At 51.5% G+C, this 12,190-nt stretch overlaps 1 protein-coding gene across 2 annotated transcripts in view; it reads left to right on the top strand.

The window, feature by feature from the left end:
- Nucleotides 1-2,098: 2,098 nt before the first annotated feature.
- Nucleotides 2,099-12,190, top strand: part of EPHX1 (epoxide hydrolase 1) — a 34,742-nt gene continuing 24,650 nt past the window's right edge. Inside the window, exon 1 of one of the 2 annotated variants that reach the window (XM_036277481.1) lies at nucleotides 2,099-2,200. The gene's annotated coding sequence lies outside the window, so the exon portion shown is untranslated. Of the gene's footprint in view, nucleotides 2,221-12,190 lie in introns of both variants that reach the window. The other variant, XM_036277479.1, reaches the window with a different exon arrangement.

The raw sequence follows: 12,190 nt of genomic DNA, 5'->3' as shown, positions 1-12,190 counted from the left end.
CTATAATAAGGTACACACAGGGTCTGGTGCAATCACTGATCTTTCCCTAGCAATTTATTGGTAAGCATCCAAAGAGCAGGGAGTGCCAGGAGGAGTCCATGGTGAATAGGAATGAAGGAAAAGCCCAGCCTGTGAGGCTCAGTGGTTGAGTGTTGAACCCATGAATCAAGAGGTCACCGGTTTGATTCCTGGTCAGGACATGTACCTGGGTTTTGGGGTCCATCCTCAGTAGGGGGCTTGCAGAAGACAGCCAACTGATGTTGATATTTCTCATTGATCTATCTCTCTCTCCCTCTCCTTTCCTCTCTCTCTGAAATAATATATATATATATATATATATATATATATATATATATTTTTTTTTTTTAAGTAAAAAAAAGAATGAAGGAAAAGCTTGAGGTGGGGAACAGATTGAGAAATAGAGAATTATATATCTAGATAGAAAGTTATAAAGCAAATGCATATTTGCTTTATAATTATATATAAAGCATTATATAATATATATAAAACCATTTCAGCCCTGGCTGGTTTGGCTCAGCGGTTAGTGCGTCAGACTGCGGACCAGAGAGTCCCAGGTTCGGTTCCCACTAAGGGCAAGAACCTCGGTTGCAGTTTGTCCCTGGCCCTGGTTGGGGCCGTGTGGGTGGCAACCTGTCGATGTGTGCCTCTCACATCGATGTTTCTCTCTCTCTTCCTACTTCTCTCCCTCCTGCTCTAACTGAAGATAAATGCAAAAATATCCTCCAGTGAGGATTAAAAAAACACAAACATTTCAGACGTGATGTTCCATTACTACTTAAATACTTCAATGTGTATTTTTTTAAGATTGAGGATATTTACTTAGCAAAAATTCAATTCTCAAAATCAAATTAAACATTAACATAATACTATTATTTAAGCTATAGACCTTCTTCAAATGTCCCCAGTAGTCCCAATAACTTTTTTTTCAAAAAAAAAGTTTTTTTCTTTATTGATTTTTAGAGAGAGAAGAAGGGAGAAGGAGAGAGAAATAGAAACACTGATGAGGGAACATCAATTGGCCGGCTCCTGCATGCCCCAACCTGGGCATGTGCCCTGACCGGGAATCGAACCAGCAACCTCTTGGTGCATGGGTTGACGCTCAGCCACTGAGCCACATCGGCTGGGCCCAATAATGTTCTTTATAAAAATGTTTCTAGTCCAGGATCAGTCCAGAATAGAGCACTGCAATTCATTTTCATGACTCATGCCTTGTCTTTCCTGACATTGACTTTTTTGATCTTGACATTTTTGCAGAGTATAGACCAGTTACTTTATAGAATGTTACTTTATTTGGGGTTTGTCTGCTGTTTCCTCATGATCGATTTGTATTGTATATTTTGGGCACATAGAATGATGTTTCCTTCCCAGTGAATCAGGAATTGATCTCGTTTTTATCCAAAGTTGTCCCCCTTGTACATTATTTTTCATTCTCCCTGATGTACCTGGAAACTCTCCAGAAGTTTGCACAGAGGAACTGCCTTTGTTCTGATTTTTTAATATAATTTATTCTAGAGAACACATTGTACCTATTACTTTGCTCCATACCAAATGCTTTTGACCAAAAGCAGTAGACTTCTGTCTAAATTTTGCTTTGCGTTGGATAAATAAATAATTTATTTATCGACTACATATATGTAGATTGTACTTCAAAATATCTTAATGTCTTAGATTTCATATCCTAAGCAGTGAGTTTACAGTCTTACCGCAGTTATTTTACGTAACAACACCTTTATTGAGATACAGCTCACATACTATAAAATTCACTTTTTTAAAGTACACAGTTCAGTAGTTTCTTAGCATATTCAGTGTTGTGGTGATACAACCGTCACCATTATCAAAGTTTAGAATGTAAGTCACTGCATCAAACTCTGGAAGATTTCCTAGACGGGGGTCCCCTGCTCCAAAGTACAGGCGGGGCCTTAGGGAAGTGCGGACCTTCCGGGGTCCCTTAGGTAACGCCAGCAGGGCGGGACTGAACCCTGGACATCCCCCACGGCCCTGGGCCCAGCCGGGAACGCCCCTCTGTCCCACGGTGGGGGGAGGGGGAGGAGCCTGGCTGGGAGGGGTCAGTGACCAGGCTCCGGAGACCAGCCGAGCAGGAGTCCGGGGAACCAACCGGGAGCTGGAGGGACCCTGTGCAGGTCCCCGCAGGAGCCTGGGAGCCGGGGAACCGACGACCGTAAGCGCCAGGGGCGCATGGTGCGCAGCTTGTGGGTCGCGGCCGGGGGCGCTCCCAGGGGCTCAGGCGGGGCGGGATCTGCAGGGCGAGGGTGCACTGGGGACCTCGGGCCGGTGGCCTCCGCCGGGGAAGCTGTGGGACCGCGCTGTCCGACCGCGGCTCCAGTATGACTTGCAGACCAGCCTCTGCTCCCACGGGTGTCGTGCGCCGTCCTACCTCCCTACCAGCAGCTCCATGCCAGACGCTAGGATCTCGCGTGCCTACCGCCTGGCACCCCGCCACCCTCTGGCTCTGAGGGCACGCAGGCAGGAAGAGGCCTGCGTGAGCTCTGCCAGCGGGCCCGCCGGCAGGGCAGCTACTTCCCTGTCCCGGACCCACCGGGCACGACCCTTGCCCGGCTGTCCTGGAGAGGAGTGGCTCCAGGGGTGTGTCCGGACCCCGCAGTGACATGCACATGCTTGTCCCCGGAGACCTACCACCTATCTCACGTCTTGCAGTTGCAATGTACTTTCTTGCCATCTCTGCCCGCTGTCCCCGTCTGTCCCTCCCCTGCCTCTTTGTTCTCTTGGGAGGCTAGGCCAGCCCGCTCAGCCCAGCCCCGAGTACGGGAGGAAACTTGGCCTTGGGATTATGCAGAGCTGCCCACAACCAAGGAATGTGATCAGTCTGAGCAAAAGCCGCTGACGCCAGGTTCCCGCCCTGGCAGGGACTGACCCAGAAGCTGTGGAATTGGCTTCTGGCCTCTCACTTGCCGGGACACCTTCTGCCGCCTTGGGGGTGGAAGGTGGGGGGTCTGCTATAATCCTAATTTTGACTCCCTTTTTCTTAAAGTTGCACCCCCCTTCCCCTTCCCTCCCCACCTCTCCATAGTATAAACTTCAGACTCTCCAAAACCTGTATCTACCCGGTGTGCCTGGATGGACAGACATCCTCTCCCTCCCCACCTGCCTCTGCCCTGGGGTCGGGTGGGAGGGAAGAGACCCTGTGCAGGAGGCACCTCAGCTCCGGGTGCAGCACCTTCGCTCGGATTTGGAGCCGCTGTGGGAACTTGTTGAGGACTTTGAGACATATGCCTGTTTCTGTGCCACTGCATTCTCCTCTGAATCCGTGTGGTTTAAAACAAATATTTTCATTCTAGTGGATTTGGCTCAGCAGTTAGAGAATTGGCCGCGGACCAAAGAGTCCTGGGTTCGATTTCCAGTCAAGGGCAGGAACCTTGGTTGTGGTTGGGTCCCCAGCCCTGGTCAGGGTTGTGCGGGAGACAACCAATGCTGTGTCTCTCTCACATGATGTTTCTCTTTCTCTCTCTCCCTCCTTCCCTCTTACTCTATCTAAAATTAAATTAAATTAAAAAAAAAAAAACCAAAACATTTTCAGGAAACCCCGCTGCCTCTGCTCCAGAAAGTACCATTGTCTTCTGGGGCCCTGGTTACTTCCGTCAGGGACTTGGAGGGTATTGTGGGGAACTTTCACTGGCCCACTGGGTCTGATTTAGCAACAAGCTCTGGGGATGTTCAGCAAAGTTTTTCTTTCCCAAATTTCCACTGGTAGGAGGGCCACGTGATGATGGCTTCCTCCTTCCCGGAGGGAGTCAGGGCAGTGCTTAAGGGCTGCTCTTTGCCCTAGACGTGGGGGCTAGGTTGGAAACATGACCTTATACGGTTTGAAGTTATGTGTAAAACATGGAGAATGTTAGAAGATGCATTCCAAGGAGAACAATAAGCACAGAGGAAGAGGAAGGGGGCCTCAGCGGGAGGTTGGAATAATCCTGAGGAATAAGAGAGTGGCAAGCTGCTATCTGGATGACAGTGCCCCAGGCAGAGATAAGAGTAAGGGCAAAGGCCCTGTGGCAGGCATGTGCCTGGCATGGCAGAGCTTCATATCTGTGTAGGCTGAGGGTGGGCCAAGCCGCCACCAGTGTCCTCTTAGTGTGAGTGACCTCCTGGATCTGCGTGAGAAAGGATGAACTATGACCTCCCTCAGAAAAGTGAAGGAAGTCATAGTTCATCCTTTCTCCTTACTCGCCCAGCTTGAGAGCGAGAGGACTCGAAACTTTCTCCCCTGCCCCCCAACCCCAGTTCCAGGAAAGGAAAAATGCCCATGGAAAATAACTGCTCAGCAAGGCAGCCAGGGTGACCCTCAAAGCCATCTGCTCCAATCCAACCCAGCTGTGTGATCCCGCCTGGCTCAGCTGGGCCTTAAGTACCTTGTTTGTACAGACTTCTGGGTGTGGATGTCCATGTGAAGTGACTGAATGTCCTTGGGCGGAGAGACTTAGAGAAAGAACATATGACCACTGGAAGTGGAGTGCCTCCCCAATCTCCGCCAGTGGTGTCCTGGTCCGTGTCTGATGTCTAAAGCCAACACCAGCTGGAGCTCACAGAGAGCCCTTGTGTCCCCAGTGCCAGTGCTCCTCCCACCCACATAAGAGTCCAACATGCCCGGCTTAGTGGTTGTTCTCCTGACACCTGACTCTTCCCTTCCAGCATCCTGGCCAGGCCCAGACATGTGAAGGCAGGAGCTACCCAGACTCCATTTCTTCAATCCTCGAGGACATAGAACATAGCTGGGCTTGCAATACAAAACATGGAAGGGCCACATGTGAGCAGGTGGCCACTGCTGAAGAAATAGCCCAGAGAATGCCCACTGTGAGCGGGAGTGGGCACAGAGCAGGCACGTGGTGACTTCCAGGGCCTCTGGGATCTCATGCTCAAACCCCACCTCTGATACAGCTTAGATTCCATCATCAGTGACTCATTCCTTTGAGAGGGAATACAATCATGTGGAAAGAGCACTGGCATAGAAGGAAGACCCGGCTCATGTCCTAGCTCTGCCATTAACATCACCCTCCCAGGGCCTCATCCATAAATGATGAGGTTGGGCTATCCAGTCTGCAAGCCTCTTTGTAGCTCTAACATGTGATGCTTCTGTGGTTAAGAAGTCTAAAGTTTGCCTGGCCTCTGTGGCTCAGTGCTTGAGTATTGACTCATGTACCAAGAGGTCACTGGTTCGATTCCTGGTCAGGGTACATGCCCAGGTTGTGGACGGGGTCCCCCAATGGGGGGCATGCAGGAGGCGGCCAATCGATGTTCTCTCTCATTGATGTTTCTATCTCTCTCCCTCTCTCTTCCTCTCTCTCTAAAATCAATAAAGAAAAAAAAAAAAAGAAGAAGTCTAAAGGGACCTTTGGGAAAGGAGTTATGTAGCTGGGCAGTGGTCAGTTTTGATGGGACCTGGGTGGCCCTGAAGCAGATGTCCGGTCGACTGAGGGCAGCTTAAATACAGCGAAGGCCTTGGCCCCAGAGTGCGGGGCTGCAAACCTCAGACAGAGAGCAAGGGCCCCGATGGAGGCCAAAGAATCACTGCCCAGCCCAGCTGGCCTCCGGGCTCACCTGCGGGTGGGCTGCCTGCAGGTGCTCTTGGCCTGGGCCCAGACTTTAGGAGCGGAGGGTCCCGGGCTGTGTGGGTAAGGTGGAGAGGCTGCAGCAGGGAGAAGTCACCCCAGATTTCCCCCAAGAGGGAACCAAAGCTTTGCCAAGGACCCAGGCCCCTTTCCCTGGAGGGAGGAGCGGTGGGCGCTCCGGAACCAGCCCCCTCTCACCGGGATAGAATGGTGCAGTCCTGTCCTTGGTTAAACAGTTGACCCTTGAACAACACAGCTTTGAACGGGGCAGGTCCACGTATACATGGATTTTTTTCGTTTCTTTTTATTTTTTTTTAATTTATTTATTATTTTTTGTTACAGATGTTGCTCCTTTTCCCCCCATTGACACTGTCCTCCCATACATAGATTTTTTTCAATAAATATTTTGGAAACCTTTTTTTTTGGAGATTTGCGACAATTTGAAAAAAGTTGCAGATCAACCTTTTGATTTGCTTAACATTTTCTTTTCTCTAGCTTCTTTAAGTGCAAGAATAAAGAATATAGCGCATAAAACACAAAATACGTGTTAATCAACTTTATGTTATCGGTGAAGCTTCTGGTCAACAGTATGTCATTAGTAGTTGAGTTTTTGGGGGAGTCGAAAGTTGTATGTGGATCTTCAACTACCCCAGGGGTGGTGTCCCTAACCCCCACATTGTCCAAGGGTTAGCTGTGTAACTAAACACACAGTTGTGCAAGCCAAGTTCAAATGGAAGCAACTATTCTACCATCAAGGTCTATTGACTTTCCCGAGGGGTCATAGTTCACCTTTCCTCACCCCGATGGCGCTATTTCCACTCTTTACAGTCTGGCCTCCAGGGAGGCTCAGGACCGCAGTGGAGTCTTCGTGCCCACTGGTCCTGCGGTCTGTCTGCTGGTGTTGCCTGGCAGGTGGGCCCTGTTCTCATGAGGGGCAGCAAAGCCAAGCCTGGTCGGCTCTCCGAGGCCTGAGTGAAAGCCCTTGGGTTAGGGGGGGAAATGCTCTTCTCTTTGAGGACTTGAGAGACTTTCCAGAAGATTCTCTAGCTCACCCACAGAGGACTACAGGCCTTGTCCCGACCGGGAACAGAAATGGTCGCTGCCCTTACTTTGGGGAAGGTGGACACACGGACTGACTGGATTCAGATGTCTCCTTGGCACACACCGGCGGGGTTAGCAAACCACTTCACGTCTCTGAGCTGCATTTCAGATCTCTCTAAAACAGAAACAAAATGCCCCTAACTCCTCGGGGTTTTTGTAGTCCGTGAGATCATGTGTTTAGCGTTTCCAACCCGTGTCCCAGTCCAGGACTTGTCTGGGCTTCCTCAGGAGGTGCGGTGCCCAGACACACACTGATGTCCCCCTCTTGGGCCCATCTGGCTGGCTTTAGCCCACTGTGGGCTGTCCACCCTCCTCCAGGGCCACCACCTCAGCTGTCTCCCAGCAGCTCAGCCTGGGACTTGCCCCTCTCCCTGTGCAATGAGGGACCTTTGAGTGGTGACTTGCTGGTGTATTCACCTTCTTATTGAAAATGGAGACACTTGGACCTTTTAGAAAGTAAGAGAAATAGTTTGGTTCCCATGCCAAGCCCCACGTTTAACTCTTGAGTGACAGGGCAGCTCAGGAAGTCGGACTCTCTTGCCAGCTGGGGGGCAGGGTGGTGGATCTACTTTCCCGCTTTCTGGTTTTTCTGCCTGTGGACACAGTTGTCCCTGTGAGGAGGCAGGAGAGGCAGGCCCAGCCACCAGGTGGGCGAAGCCACTCGTGTCCCCACCCTTGTCCTCGCTTGGTTCTGCGCCTCCTTCCCATACAGGCAGGGCTGTTCCCAAGGTTGTGGTGAGACGGGCACATCCTAATTTCAGAGGTGACCCCAGGACCTTTGACTAAACGCCAGGAGTATTTTTAGCCTTTTGTGACTTATTCCTTTGTGCAAGCTAGACATTGCCACAAGCACACTAACCCCACCACGATACCAACAACCCAGAACATTCCTCAGGACCCTGACCCTGGTCTTTAGGGCTGTTGCACACTACATCCCCGGCCAGAAGTGGCTCTGAGCCAGGGCCCAGCTGACAGCGCTCTCCTGTTTCCCATTACTGTGGAAGCTTCCAGAAGCTTCCAGCCGGGAGCACACTGCTGAGGCCTAGCCGACCCGGGAGAGGAGGGCGGGCCAGAGAGTGGTTAACAGCCGGAAAAGAATCAAATAGGCAGATTATGTGGCCCACTCCCATGATCCCCCGGAACAGGAGTCCTCTGCTCAGACGGGGAATTGCCAAGATTGAAACTCCACAGACGATGATGCTTTTCCCTCGCAGGCAGTGAACCGTGTTCCACCTGGGTTGTGTTCGCTGATCATTTAGAACCAATGGAAAACTTGATAGCTCTTATTTTAACTGGCAGAACATGAGATGGAACAGGACTTCACCTGAAACGCCCCAAAATGATCACGTGAACCCTTCTGTGAGGCAAGAGTCTAGTCCCTTCTTGTGTTATACAACTGAAGCCGGAAGGTGTGTAAATGAGTTTGGGGGTGCAGCTCAGGGTGTTTAAACTCTGCGGAGGTCACCAGCTCAGGGCTGGCCAGCCCACCCACGTGGCCCTCTCCTTATCGGGCCTTTGTTCTCTTCTGTCTTCCAGCCATACTGCAGCCCTGCTCTGCCCTCGTACAGGGGTCACTCTGAAACTCCCCGTCTTGGTTCGGGTCCCTGTCTTGCAGATGAGGAGACCGAGGCCTGGAGAAGCGGAGTGAGCCACTGGCTTAAGGCTATGAGGCTGGCAAGTGGCAGGGCCAGGATCCCAAGTGGACAGTTGCTTCCCCACCACCAGGCAGGCTGGCTCCTGACTCCCTGAACGTGTTCATCAGGCCAGCAGTCACAAGTGGTACCCTTTCTATCAACACAGACATCTAGAGTCAGGGGGACAGGGCGAGTGCCCCCAAGGCAGGTGGTGATGTCCCTTCGCTCAGGCCCCAGAACGGGCCTTCCCCAGGAAGGCTGCCCCCTCACACTGTTTTTACTTCTTTTACTCCCCTTTCTTTTTGCCTTTAAACTACATTTTTCCTTTTCCCTGGTGCTGGTGCTAGCCTGTGCTCCTGGGGCTTGGCTCCAGGTCCTGCAGGGACATCAACAAGGCCCTTGTTGGTCTAGACTGTTCACCACTGGGGTTCAGGGGCAATGGCTGTGTGTGGAGAGGCTGCAAAGTGCTGGGCTGTGAGGGTCAGGGGTCCTCCCAGGGCTCCCCCAAGCCATGGTGGGCCAGCCTGCCCCCCGGAGTGGTCTCTGCTCCAGTGAGCGAGCCTGGGAGTTTGGGGACTCACTTCTGGGAAGCTCCTAGGAGCCCCGGGGCTTGGGTGGCTGTCCACCATGTGTTGGCGCTGGCGCAGGAACGTCCCACTCTGCGCTGCCCTGGGATGGAAGGGAAGCCGTCTAGTTTTCCCTTGATTAGATGTTCAGGTTCCTTCCCACGGAGGAACAGGCCCGAGGAAGCACACAGACCCCTGGAGCCCACCTTTCTCTCTGGCCTGGCATCCCAGGGCACGCGGTACCAGCCTTTCCCCTTCCTCCCTCTTCCCCCGTTTTCTGAAAGGCTTCCCGCAGAAGGAGCTTGGAGCTCTCCCGGGAGGCTGAGTCATGTTCAGGAAAACTTCAGCCGCAGGGCAGAGAGGAATTCCCCTGACCGCGGCGGAGCTGGGGCTTCTAGCAGGCCCAGGGCTGTGGTCACCCTCACCTCCGTCCCTGAAGGACACATAGCCACGCAGCCTGCAGTGCATCAGCTCGAGGCCAGGGGCACGGTGAGCACTGAGTTGCAAGTAGCTGCTCCCTTTCTGTGATTTTAGGAGCATTTTTTATTATGAGGCTCTCCCCACCCACCTGGGTTTGCAGGGAGTCTCTCCCAGGGCAGGCTGGCAGACCCTCCCCCACTGTGTTCAGCATGATGCTGAGTCTGATCCTCATCTTTTTTGATTCAAAACCCTGATATTTGTAGTGCGCCTGGGATATCAGTTCACCCGTCTGCTCTACCTTCTTCCCGCACCTTATCTCTACACACGAGGCCGAGGAGGAGGCATATGGGGTAAGCAAAAGTAGGTTTACAGTTGCGAACATGCCCCAAACACAGTTTATTCTTATGATTTCTTAATTATTGTATTATTTGTATTAAAATTGTAAACCTGCTTTAGCTCACCCCTGTATAATCAGCCATCTTTTAGCTCAAACGTTCTGACAATTTTCTACACTGTCATTCAAACAATTTTTTAATTCATTTGTTCACTCGACTGAGTCACTGGGGACACTCAGGGGAACCAAAGTGACATGGTCTCTACCCTCAAGGCGCTGACTTCCAGTGGGGGAGGCCAATATCAGTCACATAACCACACACGTGACGGTGACACTGGGCTAGGAATGCGCGCCTGCTGGAACGGGGCAGGACAGGGCCACCCGATCAGAAATCCGAAGGGTGAGCACACCGCAGGAGGGGGCGCATGGTGACCAGGGGCCGAAGAACACAGGTGAGGCTGAAGCCCGGCGGAGGGGAGAGGTGGGAGGGTCACACCACACACAGAACCAGTGCTGCTTTGTCCCAAGGGCAGAGTTCCTTCAGGTTTTAACAGGACATTTCCCAAAGAACCTGCCGGCTGCGGAGCGTGTTGCAGGGGCACGGCAGGTGCGAGTGGACCGGGCAGGGCCTTTGCGCGATCCTGGGTGGGGCTGCAGTGGTGGGGATGAATCCAAGTGTTGGAGGTCGAGCTGCCAACAGTCAGTTGATTGGATGTGGAATGAAGCAGAGGGTTTCCAGGGCTCGGGGCTTGGCATTTGGAGGGTCGGTGTACAGCCACAGTGAGAGAGGACTGCAGGAGAAGGCAAAGTTTGGGGCACAGTGTGATGTCAGGTGCGCCGGGGAGGCTCTGAGACATGCAGACGAGTCGAGTTGGCCGATGGACAAAGGAATCCAAAGCTCAGAGGGGGTCTAGGTCAAGACATGCGTGTCTGCTGTCTGTGCAGAGGTAGCAGCAGGAGCCACGTTCACAGAAAGGATAGCCCCATTTGTTTTTTGTATTTTTTTGGTACGTGCCCTTAGCGGGAACCGAACCCGGGACTCTCTGGTCCGCAGGCCAACGCTCCAACCGCTGAGCCAAGCCGGCCGGGGCAGGATGGCCCCAACTGGACACAGGTTCTCCGGCAGCTCTTCTTTCTCTGGCAGCCTATCCAGCTTTGTTTACCCATTTTCACATTGTCACCAGGCCTCTGGCCCTCAGATGCCCACGTGTTTCCACATTAACCTTTGTGCCAGGGGCTTTCTGGCTACCAGAAAGTCACGCAGCAGGGGAAAAAAAAGAAGTCACGGCCGCAGCTGCTTGAGAGTGACTTGTCGCAGCTCAAGTGATGTGAGGGTGGCTGACTCACTGTGGAAGTGGAATCACAGGGTCTGTCACCATTATGGTTTTTCGTATTTGAAAAATTGTATAATTATTTTGTTTTTGAGTAGGTAGTACTTGCATTTGGTAAAAGTGATTTTTTTTTAAGTGCAAAAGTTTATTCCGTGCAAGTTGGTTCCCTGCTTACAGGTGGACACTGTTGGTGAGTGTCCTGGGTGCTCTAGGGACGGTCTTCGACATGGGCGGATGTGTTCTCTGGCGCCCATTAATTCTACACATTTTCCTGCACCCTTTTTTCACTTAACTCGATACCACAGAGGTTTGTCGGTATTGGCACATAGATTTACCCCTTTTTCCCACCTTCTGCACAGTATTCACTGTAGGGATACGTTACTGCTTATTCCACCAGCCCCAGTTGGTGGACCTTCCGATTGTTTTGAATCTTCTGCTTTTACAACAGAAACAACGAGCGGTGAATGTTCTTATACTACCGATACCATTTTCGATAAACGTAAATTCACTAGTTCAGGGAGATCAACTCCTAGAACTAGGATTGCCGGGGCGAAGGCCATCTGTATTTTACATTGTGATAGGTATTACAAAATTGCTTTTCATCCAGTTTTTTTTTTTTTTTTATCCTCACCCGAGGATATTTTTCCATTTTTTGTTCAGATAGAGTGGGAGGGAGAGAGAGACAGAAACATCGATGTGAAGGGACACATCGAGTGGCTGCCACCTGCACCACTAACCAGGGCCGGGGACAAACTGCAACCGAGGTACGCGCCCTTAGCGGGAACCGAACCCGGGTCTCTCCAGACCGCAGGCCGACGCTCTAACTTCTGAGCCAAACCGGCCAGGGCTCATCCAGTTTTTTAATTAAAGAAGCTGCCTGAATACTTAGTACCAAGTGGGACAATACCCTTTTCTGTCTTCAGTAGGATGGCTCCATCTCTGACAACACCTCTGAGGGGCCACCCACTGCATTGCATCTGCCCTTTGAGAACATGCATTTTATGTGCTTGGGTCTGCAGAAATGTGTTTGTTTCTCATAAAGTGTTTCAGAGACGGAACACTAATACAGCCTTAAAAACACTAAAAAGACCAAGCATTTGTTCTTGAGAGTTTGTCCATTGCGGGACTTGATATGTTTTCTTCCCCTGTGACTTTCTCAACTAGTTAGGATTATGTTAGGCTTTATATAATAGAAAACTCA

This window comes from Molossus molossus, unplaced genomic scaffold, assembly GCF_014108415.1.
Source record: "Molossus molossus isolate mMolMol1 unplaced genomic scaffold, mMolMol1.p scaffold_m16_p_23, whole genome shotgun sequence".
In the NCBI taxonomy this organism is placed as follows: Eukaryota; Metazoa; Chordata; class Mammalia; order Chiroptera; family Molossidae; genus Molossus; species Molossus molossus.
Note: the sequence above shows the minus strand (reverse complement) of the source record. Positions and strands in the feature narration are given on the sequence as shown.